We start from the raw sequence: 17,919 nt of genomic DNA, 5'->3' as shown, positions 1-17,919 counted from the left end.
GTGCCATGCAATGTTAGCATGGTTAGGTGTTCAAGCAAGTTTTGCAAGAAAACCCAGAGATTTAAATCTGGTTAATATTAAAACCATTCTGACCTATTATGGTCTTTCTGGGTTCTGTGTAATAGAAAAAAAGGCATCATTATGTTTCTGAACTCAAAAAACAAGTGAAAACTAAGCTGACATATTCCCAGGAGTGCCCCGAGTCAATTGAGGGGTGTCTCAAATCTAAAGAAGCTGAGAGCCAACCTTGTTTAGGGGTGAAGCAGATGTTTTTCCCATTAATATGAGCACACAACATGAAAGCGAAATGTGACCGTACTGGGATTTCATTTACCATTGGAGAATGATAGGAGTTGATTGTTTCTCAACCCAGTAGTGTAACTTGGAGTGGGTGAGCAGAGTACCAGCCCCAGGCATTGACCAAGAAAGGGCACCATAATGGTGGCCTCCCAAGGAGTCTTAGTCCCAGCAGCAGCAGCAGCAGCTTCATGCCACACAGTAGCAGCTAGGCAGTAGCAGTCCCATGCCATGGCACTAGCATCCAGAAGCAGACAAAGCCACACAGCAGCAGCAATAGGTATCTTTGAGTCCCCGGGCCAAGTAAGATTGAACACTTTTCCCCAGGGTGCAAAACTTTTTAGCTATACCTCTGTCACAACCTTTGTAATGTCAGCTACAATGCAGCACAAATTCGTTCCTTTTTCCACTTAAACATGCTTGTGACTGCATCCTCTTTTGAAAATGTTATTTCTGGGTAAGTTTACTATGTAGAAATGATGTCCTTTGTCATACAGCAGCAATCCATCTCCAGATGAACAGGAGTGCATTGCTATTTCTTTCAAAGTGGGGGCTGTGTTATGTTGGCATTGTGCACAACCCTATCATTAAAGATGGGTTTCAATTACAAAATCTTCTTCCAGAGTTTAGCCATTAAAAAACACCAAACTCAAACCAATCTGCTTTGTCTCAGGCAGGTACTGATATTAGTTTTCCAAAAATAGAATTAAATAAATTAAAAGGGCACAAGTGAATCTGGGCTTGGCTTCCTTTCTATTCTTGTGTCTCATTGTTTTAATAATACATTTGTGGAAGATCTATTTGCAGGTAGCATTAAGGGACACATTCTGTTACCCAGCTGACAGACATTTGCACCTTACTAGATGAGTACCCTAGTAATTTTAATTGCAAATACTCACAGAGTTGGGTGGTAGTAAACTAGAGTAAGAATATTGGAACACTGCCCTACACAACTTTTGCTATGCTTGTTAATCCTGCTGTTCACAAGTACTATAAAAGTATAAACATAGACTCTTGTTTTTCAGTTCCTGGCACTAGTGAGAGACAGGAGGCTGAGAGAACATTAGTTTGGGATTTACTTGTTTCTGTCAGTTTATGTCACAACATTGCAGCTATTTTAACAAGGGGAATTACATTTTGTGTGTGAATATGATAATTATTTAAAACAAATGGAAAAAAGACATAAAAGGCCTAGAGAATTTATATGGTTTATCCATTATATGGATAATGAGACTATTCTGTTACATTATAGAAGATAAAATCAGATAGTTTTACATTATGGAATATAAATCTTTATGCAACAAGGTATAAAGCCAGGCCATGATGGTTACTGGTTAGCTAGAAAACGCCTCTGCAGTCAGGGTATTTTACAAGTGTCCTCTTTGCAGATTTTTGCACCCTCTCTTATTGGTCATTGCCAGAGACACCATACAAGACTAGGTGTTCTATAGATGTACTCCAGTATGATCATTTTCATATATAATTCATGCTGTGATCCACGTGAAAAAGCTTTAATAGACTGGTTGTTGTGCTAACACTCTTTCAACTCTGCACAACACAGTAATAGAAATTTTCTCTTATCCTGGCCACCTTTAAAACTTTGTTGCTTAATAATATTATGTAATAAGGTCTCATACCTTTGTATTACTTGAGCCTCCTTTGCCTGCAACAGTTTGCTCTCAGTCTTCTTTTACTGATAGGAAAGACTTCAGCCTTTCCCATGTTTTTTTCTCCAAAGGTGGTCATATTTATCTCCTTGCCCATCTGCTGTGTGCAGAGACAGAGATCAGCAAGGTCCTCAGGTAAAACAGTCAAATCCCAATTCTTCTTAAATAAAACAAAACTAATATTTATTGGTAGTTTTCAAAACAGAGTGAAAAACAGAACTAAAAGAGTCTACTAAAGAACTGGAAGAGTAAGGATTGCTTCCAGTCAACCCTACACTTAATCTGCAATATAATAATTGATTTTTACCAGATTCACTGCATAGTAATGCAGTGGCAGTCATGTTTCCCTCCCCTCTATCAAAGCTATAAATATGACATGACCCTGGAAGGGAGGCGTAGCTAAATTAAACCTCACCCCAGTTAGGCTAGGGACAAAAATTACACACAAACTGGTATAAGTGATGAGAAATTGTTTCAAATCTGTAATACAACAGAAGTCCAGTACACATAAACTGCTTTGAAAATGGCCGAAACTAGTTTAAGATAAACCTGGGTGGATATAGTATCAGACTTAACTCATCTAGCTTAAATCAGTTTATTGAACTGCTGTCCTAGATATCCCCTCCAGATTCAAGTTAACTCACAGTCCCTCAGCATCCCAGAATGCTTTGCACCTCCCAGGCAACCCTCCCTCACAGGGTGGGTGGGCTAATCTGGCCCAAGCTATCTGCTCCAGTTCAGCAGTGAGGCATGTTGTAGCATCCCCAGGTTCTCACCTGAGCCATTCCAGATATGTGGCTACATTTCTGGAATCAAAAGTGAATTTATATTCACTTGCTTATTGGTTCAGTCTACACAACTTACACTAACCTGTGAAGATTGAATCAATTCAGCCTTGGGCTTTTTGACTGTCTGTGCTTAGTCTTATAGTTCACCTGATTTTATGTGAAGGTGTCATAAATTAAAATATATACTAGCATTTAATTAAAATTTCTTTTTTTGAAAAGTCAAATACAGAAGTACAATTTCCTCCCAATCTAATACTGGCCTCTACTTAATTATGCCTTCCTTTGTACCACAATGCAATAAATTTAGTCCTTTTCATTAAAAACTTTCCACTTTCCACCTGGTCGAATAAAGATTCCTGCATAAATTTCAGCAATGAGACTTCTGTCTTGCTAAATGGGGCTTGAGTCAGAGGAGGTACACGTGTTCCAACAGCATACGTGTACCCAATTGACTTACCAGGCAGCGAAGGCAACAACAGCAGCAGCACAGCAGTGAGAAAGGTAAGAGGGGCAGAGGCCAGCACAGCTGAAGAGGATCCGGAGGGGAAGCCCCCTGGAGCCTCTTAGCTGAGAAGGCCGAGAGCCATGCTCCCGAGCTGCACACTAACAGACTGTGCAAACAGGCGTGCTCTGTGTGGGCACGCCGGCGTTTGCTCCAGAGTTTGCACCAGTGTTAGCGCAGGGTGGAGAGCAGGGGGGGCCAGTGACTCTCCAGGGGAGAGAATATGTGGGGATCTTGATGGGGGTGGTGACTCGGAGAGCAGTCAGGGACCCTGCCCTGATGCTGCTCACTGCCTGGGGAGCCTCTGAGGCCTCCACCCAGACAGAGCCTTGGGGTGGGGCAGTGGCACCTGGGCACCCTGCATGCAGGGGTTGCCTGGTGGGTTCTCAGAAGCCTGGGGGGGGGGGGAAGGCCAGGGGTCGTCCCACATGTGCCAGGGTTGAGGCACTGGAAGGGCAGGTAGCAGTACTCCAGGCAGAGGTGAGCAGGCTGAGACGGATCAAGGCAATTGAGGAGGAGATTGATGGGTACTTCCTTTCTCTGTAAAGCCAGACACCAGACAGAGCAGAGGAGCAGACTGCAGAAGCCCCGAAGCTGATACGGAAGGATGGACAACTGTCACCTCCAGGGCCAGGCCACTTGCTGCAGAAATGGATCCACTGGTGCAGTTGGGGAACAGATACATAGCCCTGGATGCACTGGAGGAGAATGCGGTGGAGGAAACAGCACGGGAGGTACCCCAATCCATCCCCAAGCAAGCTGAGGGCCAGACAAGCTACAGGAGAAAGAGGAGATGGGTCATCGTAGTGGGCGACTCCCTACTGAGAGGAGCAGAGGGAAACATCTGCTGCCCAGATCCCATGACACATGAGGTGTGTTGCCTGCCAGGGGCCAAGATACGGGATGTCACGACAAGGATTCCTGACCTGATCCGGCCCTCGGACTACTATCCCATGGTCCTCAACCATGTGGGAACCAATGACGCGGCTAGGAGTGGTCCTGACCATGTCATGGGTGACTACAGGGCTCTGGGGGCCAGGCTTAGAGAGTGGCACAGGTGGTCTTCTCATCCATCCTCCCGGTCAGAGGTTGCAGTAGACATCATAGTGCCTGCATCAGAGAGGTCAACCTGTGGCTCAGGAGTTGGTGCCATAGTGCAGGATTGGCTTCCTGGACCACGACCCACACTTCCTGGCAAAGGACTTCCTGGGGCGCGATGGACTTCACCTCTTAGCGAAAGGTAAAAGTCTTTTCTTCAACAGGTTGGCTGATCTCCTACATTGGGCTTTAAACTAGCTCAGATGGGGGATGGGGAGGAAGAAGAAGGAGAACATCAGGAACCTGCAATCCATGGGACAGCCAGCAGTACAGCACAGGTAAGCAATAAGCAGGTAAGCAATAAGGGGCCCATTGGGCATCAGAGCTGGGGGGCAACAAAGGTGCCAGTCACAGGGCTCAATTGTCTATACACCAATGGTAGGAGCATGGGGAACAAGCAGGATGAATTAGCACTCCTGCTTGCAGAAAACACTTACGACTTAGTGGGGCTAACAGAAACCTGGTGGGACTCTACCCACGACTGGGTGGTACACATCAAGGGCTATAAGCTGTACAGAAAGGATAGAGTGGAGAAGGCAGGGAGAGGGGTTGTGCTCTATGTCAAGGAGCGTTATACAATCGACCCTTATCAAAATGGAATCAGAGGAGGAGAAAGTAGAAGGATTGTGGGTTAGGATACATGGAAGTCAAGGAGAAAGGGATTTGGTGGTAGAGGTCTGTTACAGACCCCCACACCAAGGGGAAGAACTAGATTCAGAACTCCGACTCTCACTTTCACCCAGAGAGTAGTGGTGGATGGGTCGGTTTTGACCTGGAAGGGTGTGGGCAGTAGGGTCCCACAGGGCTCGGTCCCTGGACCGATACTCTTTAATGTCTTCATCAGTGACTTGGACGAGGGAGTGAAGCGTACTCTGTCCAAGTTTGCAGATTACACAAAGCTATGGGGAGAAGTGGACACGCGGGAGGGCGGGGAACAGCTGCAAGCAGACCTGGACAGGTTGGACAAGTGGGCAGAAAACAACAGAATGCAGTTCAACAAGGAGAAATGCAAAGTGCTGCACCTAGGGAGGAAAAATGTCCAGCATACCTACAGCCTAGGGAATGACCTGCTGGGTGGCATGGAAGTGGAAAGGGATCTTGGAGTCCTAGTGGACTCCAAGATGAACATGAGTCGGCAGTGTGACGAAGCCATCAGAAAAGCTAATGGCACTTTATCATGCATCAGCAGATGCATGACGAATAGATCCAAAGAGGTGATACTTCCCCTCTATCGGGCGCTGGTCAGACCGCAGTTGGAGTACTGCGTGCAATTCTGGGCACCGCAATTCAAGAGGGATGTGGATAACCTGGAGAGGGTCCAGAGAAGGGCCACTCATATGGTTAAGGGCCTGCAGGCCAAGCCCTACGAGGAGAGACTAGAGAACCTGGACCTTTTCAGCCTCCTCAAGAGAAGGTTGAGAGGCGACCTTGTGGCTGCCTACAAAGTTCATCACGGGGGCACAGAAGGGAATTGGTGAGGTTTTATTCACCAAGGCGCCCCCGGGGGTTACAAGAAATAATGGCCACAAGCTAGCAGAGAGCAGATTTAGACTGGACATTAGGAAGAACTTCTTCACAGTTCGAGTGGCCAGGGTCTGGAATGGGCTCCCAAGGGAGGTGGTGCTTTCCCCTACCCTGGGGGTCTTCAAGAGGAGGTTAGATGAGTATCTAGCTGGGGTCATCTAGACCCAGCACTCTTTCCTGCTTATGCAGGGGGTCGGACTTGATGATCTATTGAGGTCCCTTCCGACCCTAACATCTATGAATCTATGAATCTACGAATCTACCATGGAGCTGAGGATGGCATCCCAAGTTAAGGAGAACAAAAAATTGTTTTTCAGATATATAGGGAGTAAAAGGAAGGCCCAGGGTGGAATAGGACCACTACTGAATGGGCAAAAGCAATTGGTGACAGACAGGGGGGACAAGGCTAAATTCCTCAATGAGTTCTTTGCCTCAATGTTCCTAAATGAGGGGCAAAACAAGTCTCACAATGGGATTGTAGAGAGGCAGCAGCAGGGCGCCAGACTACCATGCGTAGACCCTGAGATGGTGCAGAGTCACTTGGAAGGACCGGATGCGTTTAAGTCGGCAGGCCCAGATGAGCTCCATCCGAGGGTACTGAAGGCACTGGCTGATGTCATTGCGCAGCCACTGGCGGGAATATTTGAGCACTTGTGGTGCACGGGCCAGGTCCTGGAGGGCTGGAAAAGGGCCAATGTGGTCCCTATTTTCAAGAAGGGGAGGAAGGAGGATCTAGGCTACTACAGGCCAATCAGTCTCACCTCCATCCTTGGTAGTCTTTGAAAAGATTATTAAGGCTCATATATGTGAGATCCCAGCAGGAAAAATTATGCTGGGTTATTAGCAGGCAGATCGTGCCTGACTAATCTAGTCTCTTTTTATGACCAGGTTACAAAATGCCTGGACACAGGAGTAGGGGTGGATGTCGTATACTTAGACTTCAGGAATGCCTTCGATACAGTATCCCACCCCACACTGGTGAATAAGTTAAGAGGCTGTGACTTGGATGATTACACAGTCCAGTGGGTGGCAAATTGGCTAGAGGGTCAAACCCAGAGAGTCGTGCTGGATGGGCCGGTATCGACCTGGAAGGACGTGGGCAGTGGGGTCCCGCAGGGCTCAGTTCTTGGACCGATACTCTTCAATGTCTTCATCAGGGACTTGGACGAGGAAGTGAAGTGTACTCTGTCCAAGTCTGTGGATGATACAAAACTGTGGGGAGAAGTGGACACACCAGAGGGCAGGGAACAGCTACAAGCAGACCTGGACAGGTTGGATAAATGGGCAGAAAACAATAGAATGCAGTTTAACAAGGAGAAATGCAAAGTGCTGCACCTAGGGAGGAAAAATGTCCAGCACACCTACTGCCTAGGAAATGACCTGCTTGGCAGCACGGAAGCGGAAAGGGATCTTGGAGTCCTAGTGGACTCCAAGATGAACATGAGTCGTCAGTGTGATGAAGTCATCAGAAAAGCTAACTGCACTTTATCATGCATCAGCAGGTGCATGACAAATAGAGCCAAGGAGGTGATACTGCCCCTCTATTGGGCGCTGGTCAGACCGCAGTTGGAATACTGCATGCAGTTTTGGGCACCACACTTCAAGAGGGATGTGGATAACCTGGAGAGGGTCCAGAGAAGGGCCACTCGTATGGTTAAGGGCTTGCAGGTCAAGCCCTACGAGGAGAGACTAGGGCACCTGGACCTCTTCAGCCTCCGCAAGAGAAGGTTGAGAGGCGACCTTGTGGCTGCCTATAAATTCATCATGGGGGCTCAGAAAGGAATTGGTGAGGCTCTACTCACCAAGGCACCCCAGGGGGTCACAAGAAATAATGGCCACAAGCTAGCAGAGAGCAGATTTAGACTGGACATTAGGAGGAATTTCTTCACAGTTAGAGTGGCCAAAGTCTGGAAAGGGCTCCCAAGGGAGGTGGTGCTCTCCCCTACCCTGGGGGTCTTCAAGAGGAGGTTAGATAGACATCTGGCTGGGGTCATCTAAACCCAGCACTCTTTCCTGCCTATGTAGGGGGTCAGACTCGATGATCTATTGAGGTCCCTTCTGACCCTAACATCTATGAATCTATAAATATGTATTCAACCCACTTCAAAAAGACTTCATTTGCAAACAAATTAATTTGTTTCTTTCAGCTTCCTAATTAGTGTGTGTGTGTGTGTGTGTGTGTGTGTGTGTGTGTGTGTGTGTGTGTGTGTGTGTGCATGAGAGAAAGAGAGAGTGGGGTTCAGTAAAGTCCTAAAAGCTGGATGCTATTTATTTCTGGAAAAATTGCTAGAGATTTTAACATGAGCAAGATATATGACTCCTCCTTAATTTTTGTTCGCTGTTAACTGGCTCCCTACGTACATATGTTCACCTGGCATGAAAACTCCTTTGCATTTTCTATGCCACATTAAGTAGAAAAGCGTTCTTTTTTCAGCTGAGCAACTTATTTTTTTTTTAAATTAAGAAACTCTTTACATCATATGACAGCTATTGTTCTGTCAATATACTCTTCTGTTCTGATGCTAATCACATTAAAATGTCAGTTCCAGAGTATAAATCATCTTGCTCTATTTATCTTTGTCAACATGATTTGAAAGCCAGAATCAAATATATATGTTCACATGCAAGAGTGACATCCATATGATACATTTACATTCATCATCTGTTTTGGCTGTCTTGCACTTCCGACTGCATCTCTGGATTTTTCTCCCTAATCCCTAATCTGACATCTCATTCCAAGAGCCAAAAACCAAGCAGAGTCAAATATTTTAAAATTAACCAAGCACAAAAACTCTTCTTCCTTAAATATAGGACTTCTGCTAAATATCATTTGGCTCAAGGCCCAGGTGGGGCAAAACTGACTCCTGAACCAGGAAAATGGCATGATTATACAGTTTGATTTATTACAGCTGTAAAAGTCTAGAAAGGATTTATATTCCTAGGCTGCCTGTACAATGTGTGGGAAGAGCTAAAGAGCTAATAAAAGGGGTGCACAAATCTGAGCCACTGAGTGGAGAGTTACTAAGGAGAGGGATATGCCTTAAACCTTCCTCCTCAGAGAGCCTTATGTTATGTCTGTACTTGATATTACTGTGGCAGCAGTACAACTCATTTTCCTGGCTCAACACCACATTAATGTAGGCACACCACTTCCAGGTTGAGAGATAGTACACGCAGAGCAGCACAGCATGTTTCAGCATTATCTGGTACAATAAGTGAGAGGTATAGCTGTGCCTTTATGCCAGGCTGCAGGGAGAAGCCTATCTCTTCTTGGGAGTCATAGCTGTTAGTATCTTCCAAGTCAGTCCTTTTCTCACAAGGTCTATGTCCTTACCCCTCTATCCAATCAATCCTATTCCAGGAGACCCTGGTTCAAAACCCTCCCCAGCCTGAGGGAATTTCAGCTTACATCATCCATGTCCTAGGAGAGGAGGGTAATTTAATCACTAGGGTATAGAGCATATTGTGGCAGGGATTTTCTCAATCTTTCCTGTCCAATTTTACATGGAATTAATATTCTTTTGAAGAGGGAAAGAGAATGACTCTCTAGCTTAGAGGGTAGGATGCTCAGGAGAAGGAAGACCTGAATCCTAGTTTCTGATTCAATATATACTCAAAGTATTTGATATTAAATATTCATTAGAACAGCGACTACAAAGCCCAAGAAAGTACTCTCATCACAAAGCCAGATGGTATTTTCATACTGATTGCTGTACTACTCAGCTCCACTAACCCTTTGCACTACTCTTTATATCTTCATAGCTATGTTCTTCTGTATCTTCTGTTTCCTAAAGCGCAGCAACAGAAATCCTGCCATAATGTAGAACCACACTACATTAAAAGATAAAAAGGAAACCCTTACTTTTATTATTCTCTGCTCTATAATTTTGAAAATAGAGCAATGGGAGAAAGTTGCTATCAATACAGACAGCAATGCACCCTCCATTATTCATATATTAGCAAGACTATTCTTCATGTGTCTTTAGCATGAAAAATTGAGAGGAAAAATTATGCCATTTGTTTTACTGCATGAAACCACCTACTGGTATGCATTTTAAAAAGTAACTAGCATTGTTCACTTCTCTCTTTTCCTCATGCCACTCTCCACTGAGACAAAATGAGCAGTGATAACTTGTTCTTTCTCTTGCTAAGAGGTTTCAGTGTATTTCAGCAGTGTAGTTACAAAGACTAAGGTATGTTAAAAAGATCATCAGTTGCAGACTATATTTTTAGAACAACAGATGCTGATGCTTCTCTGAAGAAAGCAGAGGTCAGTGCTGTGAAGGAAAGAGCACTTTATGCTTCTTTCAGACTGCTACTCTTCTCTCAAGGAAACTTCCCAGCTGCTCAGTTTAAGGCATTTTAGTCCAAGTAGAGATTTTAACAAGGACAATGCAATTTAATTCATTGGTAAAAAAAAAAAAAAAAAAGTCTGGAGCAATTTCTGGGAACCTGTTATTTTCATTACACATTGAATTTTAATGTACAGTGGATCTGTGACACACAATAGTTAGTTATTTCCAAAAATCTAACCCTATGCTATAGGGAATTCCTAAAATACAGCTCCACTGGCATTCTCATCATGGCATGTACTTGCTGCCAAATATATTTTTGGGAATCGGGTACAAGCTGGGTAGTGGTAGCAGTCCATCTCACAGCTGCTTTGGAAGCTGCATAAGTTTCAGTTAATTGTCTTTAAAATATAGTTTCTAGTCCTATTTGTAAGATTTGTACTTATGTCCAAACACAACCAATGCAGGGCTTGATCCAAAGTCTAGTAAGGCAATATGAGATCCAACATGTTGTCACTAAGTCTGGGGAGACAGAAATGACTTTTGACATGAGACATGATTGCTGCTTATTGTCCAGAACATGCTTATGTTCTCACTACTTTTATCTACCTTCTCTTCCACTCCACTATTTTCTACACATTTTGTATCTTCTAGTTTTCCAGGCTGTAAGTCATTAAGGGAGGGACTGGTTTTTTGTTTTGTTTTGTTTTTTACTATGTCTGTACAACATCTAACAAAGTGAGGCTCTGTTCCCTCACTAGGGCTATTAGGAAATAGATAGTCTTCAGCTATTAAAGCCATCCTAATAAGAAATCAAAGGAATCAAGATGTGTATTCAAGTGAGAGGCTGAGAAAAAAGTAACACTGTTGCCAGAAAAAGTAACTGTTTTACCATATGTGTTGCCAGTTATAATTTGGCTCACTAAGTAACTAATAGGAACATTTCTTGAAGCAATAACTGAATCATTTAATTTAGATTTCAGATACAGGCTGTTACATGTGCACAGGTATTTCAGTCCAAGCCTGTCTTCATCATGAGGCATCTCCACCATCTGTTATTCTGAAGGTTCAGCTTAAAAATATTTTGTGTTTTACATATGATGACTTGAGAATATGAGAATGCACATTTCATTACATGTAAAACAGGGTTGATTTTAGCAGTTTTGCTTTAAAGTTAAATGTGTTTTTAATCATTCAGGAGGTTCAAAGCATTAAAATAGAACTGTGTGACATAAGTAATCTTCTGAAATGTGTTTGCTAGAGCCAGTCCTGGAAGCAGAGAATCTGTAAACTAGTGGACACTGAGGTATAATGTGTATGCTGCATTCGATGTCTGAGAAAAGTGCCAGGTGCCCTGCTATCATCCTCTTTCAGCTGATCCATATATCAGCATCACTGACAAAGTTCACCTGTCCTCCAGATGGAAATAGCAGAACATCTCAGCTATGTCCAGCAGCAGCTGAGGCACACCCCATCTGGACATATGTGTAACAAAAATGGCTGGACTCCATTTCCCCTCCTGGGAAAGGACAGGTTCTTTTCAAAAAGAAAGGTAGAAAAAAAAATCTTTGTCCCATAAATTGGATGACTTTTTCAATTTGTAAACAATAAGAACATTAGAAATGGAACTGGAAAGTATTGACATGAGTCTGATCATATTGAAAAATTAAGAATTGTGATAAGAAAACACAGGTGATTGAATATTACTACTCACATATGGTATTGGGAGAATGGAACTGGAATGGAAGCAACCAAATGTTACCTTTAAAAAAATCTCTGAAGCTTTTGAGAGCTCTTTAATGTTCAATTCTCTCATTAATTACTATTATTAGGGTAAAAATCTGGTAAAACCAGATTATTCAGCCTTTGTTTTTAATTGATTACTTCCTGTATTCCCAGTTTAAGACAGTGCTGCAGAAGACTGCTAGCCAATTAAAGGAATTCAATGGCTTGCCTATAGTAGTTATTTACATTACCTATCATTTTCCCATTGTTTTGGAGCCTTTTCCTGCTCCCCTACTTTATTGAAAAGTTCATTGATTTTATCATTGGTGTCATAATTTCAAGAAATCAAAATTTCTCTGACGATGTTTATGTGCAGCTATCTCTGGTTTTACCTTCTTATTGAGTCTTTTGCTCCCTTATCTGTGATGCAAGATGCTTCTGTGTCTAGTTCTGACTGTTTAAAATTTTGTCAAAGAAATAATTTACTTTTGGTATCAACTGTGTTTAGCATCTCTAGAAACCCATGTTCCCTGGGCATGTCTACCCAGCGCAAGGCAGTGCTGAACAGAGACATACCGTGGTACCTCCATACGCATGAGTTCTGGACCTGGAAGCAATATAGAGCATTACTGTAGCCCTACAGACAGGCTGAAAAGCATCGTCTCTCACCAGAGCCTCCTACTTGGATGGAGTGCTGCATTAACACAGATATACTGTTTCTAGCTTAGGAGCCAGCACATGCAGAGTTCATATGGTGTGTGTCAGGACAGGGCTGCAACATAGGCTTCTCCTTATTTATCCTGGACAGGCTTTCCAGCTGGTGTGAAATTACCAATTAGTAAACCACTTTATCAATTCAACAAGCTTCTATCACCTCTTTCAGCAGCCACTTCAGCTTCTCTAGAGACATTCATGTGTTTTTTCTGTTCACAATGTTTTGATTTGTTTTTACAACTTTGTTCTTTATTCTGTGCAGGTCTTTTTCCTGCTTACTTTTCTGAAAATGTGTCTGAGGAGATAATGTTTGCTTTGGCTTCTCTCTTTTCTTAACCCCCTGCTACTGTTACATATATTTTGCAATTAACTAGTTAATCATATAATAAGTTTAGAGCAACCACACGTGCAAAGTAATTATCACACCACAAAAAAAGACTATCCAGCTATAGAAAGAGCCAACCAATTACAAAGTTTGTGCTTGAATATATGTAGCAAACTATAGCTGGTTTCTATCCAGCTTTAATTTGAATGTATTGGCAGGGCCCTTTTATACAGTTCCAGATCATGCAGACATTTCCACCCCATTATCCTAAAGCACATGCCTTAAATAACCTACATGTGGAAGTGTTTGCAGGATTAGGCTAGTTCTTAGGGTCAGAATTAATCTTTTTTTATTTCTCCAAAACACTATATAAATGTATGGATTTATATAATCATGTTAAAACCTTAGATAAATGTCAAGTTCACATCTCTTGAAGAAAGACTATTAAGTAGGTATCTTGGTTCTAAAACAGAAGGAAAACAAAATTCTTAGGATACTGAAAAGAGTTTTTTGGAGAAAAATCTCTCTTCAGTAATCCACCTTTCTGGCAACAAAAAAGGTTTGACCTTGCTGTACTTATCTCCCACTAGAGGGTATGGAGATGGTAGTTTTATCTTGGTTTTACTTATGAAAAGAACTACTGTGGTAAAAGGTTAAAATCTGTTTTCTCCCACTGGCTTGTACATTTCAACAAACAAGGAAACAAACATTAAAAACTCTTTAGGTCAAATCTACCACAAATACACTTGGGAAAGAACTGATTTCTTTAGTCTTGGGTGGCTGATGTGCTTACTGTTCTTCACCTTATTTCTTTTGTAGTAATTCATGTTTAAAGGGAAACAATCAATTATTTTAAGTCAGTATTTTTAGAACTGATCAAAACCTTTTTCATGTAAACTAAAAATTGCAAAATTTGAGTCTTGTCTCAGACCAAAGGTCAAAATCTACCAATTTCAAATTCTTTAATCAAGTATACAAATATTATTAGAATTCCCCATCTTACCTACAGTAGACATGCAGTTGGAGAGTTACAGATTAGGTTGCTATTATTTGGGCAGAGAATCCACAGATTTTCCTTTCTTACTTAGCCTAGCTATCTAGATATAATGTTAGCCTAGCTAACCTGAAATAATTTTGTATTCCTTGGGTGCATATACATGTGATGCTGTCACCGTTGCAACACGCTACAGCGACGCAGCATCTGCAGGCACAAACCGTGATGCTGCAGCTACATCACGGTAGCAATGCACTCCCTCGGTATAGTGTGTTACTATGGTAACATAGTGGCTAAAAATAACTGGGCGCTGCTGGCACAGTGCAGTACAGGCTGTTACCACATCATCATTTAGTACTTCCAAAAGGAAGTACTAAAAATGACGGCACAGTAACAATGGCGCCATAGGGGCACGTGTAGATGTGCCTCTCGACAAGCAAAACATTCTAATTCTCAGTATAAAAGTTAAATCTACTAGGGCTGTGTGTAATCTTGCCTAAGTATAACAACATAATATGAGGTAACTGAATCAGGATCTTCACTTTGTATTTACTGAATAAAAGGGCTTCTTACTTCCTAATAGAATAGCCCCACTTTCTACATCCATCCCAGACCTATCATATGTTAGATGGACTCAAAGACTGATCAAAAAAAAAAAATCATATCTGTAAAGCTCTTTTTATAATACTAGACTTTTTACTAGACTTTATTAAACATCTCTGAATCCTTTTAACAGAAACAGATTTATGCATTTATATTGCACTCTTTATTGTAGAGTATGCTTTCAACACCATCCTGACATAGCCACTGGGGAACTGTTGTCCCCAGAAAAGTTATATTATTTAACATTTTAGTAAACCTACTTGATTCCCTTCTTTCTTTTTAATACTCTTTGAATACCTACTGACTACATCAGAAATATTTCTCCTTGAGCTTGCTCAGTTGGGTACTGCAGCTATGTGAATAACCCATGTTTTTTTCCATTTGCAGTTGACCTGAAATTATTTTTTTAAGCTTTTTGCAAACAGAATAAAAAAAAAAAAACTTTGGTTTAGAGCCAATTAAAATGCCAATTAAATTGTCCAATTAAAAGGCCTTAACTTAAAAAAATAAGATTAAAAAAAATACTGAGGTATAATTTAAAAATGAAAATTTCAAATTATAGATTCAAAAGTTGTTGTTTTCAAAACATTGTATTGAAATCTTTTCAACTCCTTTGAAATGTTTTTCAGTTTTTAATCACCAAAATAATTAAACAAAATTGATGCTAATTCACAAATTGTTTCTGTTAACTCAAATGTGCATTTTCAGGGATAAAAAACAAATACAAACAAAATAACAGCTGAAATGTTTTACCCAACTCTATTGGCAAACAATGAATTGACAGAAGTGAAAGAACCAGCACTGGATACAAAAGTAAATGTTAGGTATGAGACTTACCTTTTTTAGGTAAAATAACCTGACAGAACCAAGTAGCAATAGTGGTAACCAAATGCTCTCTCTGTCAGGATGCATCTTTCTGCCAAAAAAGGCTGATATCCCAAAGACCTGTGTGTGCCTGGCTGATACGCTGGGACAATACTGTAAGGCATTGTGGTTGATGAAAGACCCAAATGCTATTGAAACAATCTGCAGGAAAGTATGTCAAAAGCCTGGATAATGAGCATGGAACTTTCCTCAGCAAAGCTTTTATGGAGGTAAAATCATTTTGCAAAACAGCTTCTCTATTAATTCAGCCCTTTAGTGAATTAAGTGCCATAGTGAAGAACATTGCACGTGGTGCACTGAACCCTGAAACAGATGTAAAGTAGAGTAGTGCCTTGGAGTAGTGCTGTGCACATCTTAAATTCTCCATTTGGTTTTATTAGTTGGCACACATTCAGCACTTCTGTATGACAGCTATATTACATCCAGTTGGGGGTTTAGTGTTTTTGGAGAGCATATGCCACACAGCACTATGGCACCTGCTCTGTTTAGAGGTTGTGTAAACCTACCCTGTGTGGTAGCTGAGAACATCCAGCTCATTTAATTAGATTTATCCTCTCACTCAACAACATTCCTGCTGTGAGATAGTATTATATACTGTGTCCATCTCTACTAAGGCAGCCTAGTTTACTGTTTGCCTGACAAAACAGCTATACTTATGCCATGGAAACAACTTGATCTTCTAGCAGTATAAAGTGATGCATTACCAAGTGCCACTTACATTCAAGGCAGCAGTTTTTCTGCAGCCTGCAAATGTCACTTAGCCAGGAAGAATATGGAGTGAAGTTCCATCCATCTAAAATGTATACTCTAACTGAGTAGTCCAGGGTTTGAGACACACAAAATCTAGAGGTCTAAACTAGCTCTAGAGATTCTTGTTAGCAACAAGCAGCTTTGTTCTATATGTAGCACCACTGATAGTATGTTTTAGTTCTCTCTGTTTTTTTTGTTTATATTTTCCCATATCCCTTTCCGTTGTGTTCCCTCTTAAGAGATTCTCATTGTCTCCCTGAAAGACAAGAACAATATTTTAGAGCCATTTTTGGCATTCAAGCCACAGCAACTAGTGGTGCATGTGAAGAAACATGATCCTTATAGCCAGAGGCTCATGAACTTAAGTAAAAAGCTGCAAGTGACTAAATTTCTTTGTGGGTTCAGAAGGAAGGGGATGTTGAAACTTGAACACCATCATTTTATGACAGGAAAAATTATAACTTCCATACACGCACAGGGTAGATCTTCAATGACCAATGAACAGGACAAACAGTACTATCCTACTGGCCTTGAGAAGTTTCAAACTGATTATTAAAACATGAAGAAAAGTCACTGTTGGACTTCTGGGAGACCACCTTAACCTAAAGTCCTAACATTATTCAAAATAGGAGACTCAGTCCAAACTGACAGGAACTCAGGAAAGTCTGCAGCTCATAACTGCTTGCCAGGTTCAATGTAGAAAGTTGGTTTATCATAGCTTAAGTGCCACTGACACAGTCACTGTATCATTGAGGGCACTGACTCTATCATGTCACTGGCACAGTCACTCTATCATGCAGCTCCCACACTCTAACTTATGGCACTTCACAGAAAATGCTGAGTTAGAGTGCCCCCTCAACCCAAGAGATACTCACTGTTGGTTCAGGGACTGGGAGATTGAGCTCCACTTTGGAGCTGATCCAGGAGGAGCTGCCTGCAGCCTCTGTCCCCTAGCCCCACCTCATCCGGCTCCAGTGTTGTCTGCAAAATAGGAGGGGGGAAAGGGGAGGGGAGGGAGCTATGGGCTTGGCAAACCCCAGCCCACAGCTCCTTCCGCCTCCCTCTTCCTCCTACCTTTCTAAAGACATCACTGGGGTAGGGCTGGGCTGCATCAGGCCCGCCCTGACTGCACACAGGGACAGACAGAAGTTAATGAAGGTGCTCTACATTGGAGCATCTTCATTTGAAGCCTCATTAACTGAGGGTTAATTTATCATGTGATTGAGAACTTTTAAAGCACTCAGCAATCACGTACTTCTGTTAGGGCATAGCTGTAGAGTGCTTTCAGTTTTGCCCCAGGATCGGCATGAGATGCATAGGTGTAAACCCATCGTACCCCCACACCCCGAGGCTCCCCAGCGACCCCCAGTGACCATGGAGCACCCCGCCAACCCCCAGCACTGCCAGAGGTAAGTGGGGCCATGGTGGGAGGGACATAGAGCAGCTGTGGGGTGGCTGAGTGGAGCTGAGGAGGGCCTCGCCCTGCCCTGGCTCCTACTTGGCCCAGCCCCCCAGGGAGAGAGAGGGGAGAGAGAAGAGGGGGGAGAGGATGCTTACCAGTCCTTCTCTGGAAGATCAGGATCCCCCAAAGTCCCAGGTAGGGCCCCCCTTGACAGGGACCAGCAAGTTGCCAGTGGCGGGTCCACTGCACATATGTGGAGTTTAAAAGGGCCTACCAATTGGAATACAACCTCAGTTTGGCCCCAGGAGTGGCATGAGATGAATGGGTGTAAGCCCATCATGCCCCCCCACCCC

General features: G+C 42.6%; 1 long non-coding RNA gene across 1 annotated transcript in view; it reads right to left on the bottom strand.

Annotated features, from left to right (window-relative positions):
• Positions 1-1,940: 1,940 nt before the first annotated feature.
• LOC109282985 (uncharacterized) overlaps positions 1,941-17,919 on the bottom strand; it is a 50,496-nt gene continuing 34,517 nt past the window's right edge. The window contains exon 4 of the long non-coding RNA XR_009460461.1: positions 1,941-2,061. This is a non-coding gene — a long non-coding RNA (uncharacterized LOC109282985). The remainder of the gene's footprint in view (positions 2,062-17,919) is intronic.

This window comes from Alligator mississippiensis, chromosome 3 (genome assembly GCF_030867095.1).
Source record: "Alligator mississippiensis isolate rAllMis1 chromosome 3, rAllMis1, whole genome shotgun sequence".
NCBI lineage: Eukaryota > Metazoa > Chordata > Crocodylia > Alligatoridae > Alligator > Alligator mississippiensis.
The sequence above is the reverse complement of the archived record's forward strand: the minus strand, read 5'-3'. Positions and strand labels throughout refer to the sequence as shown.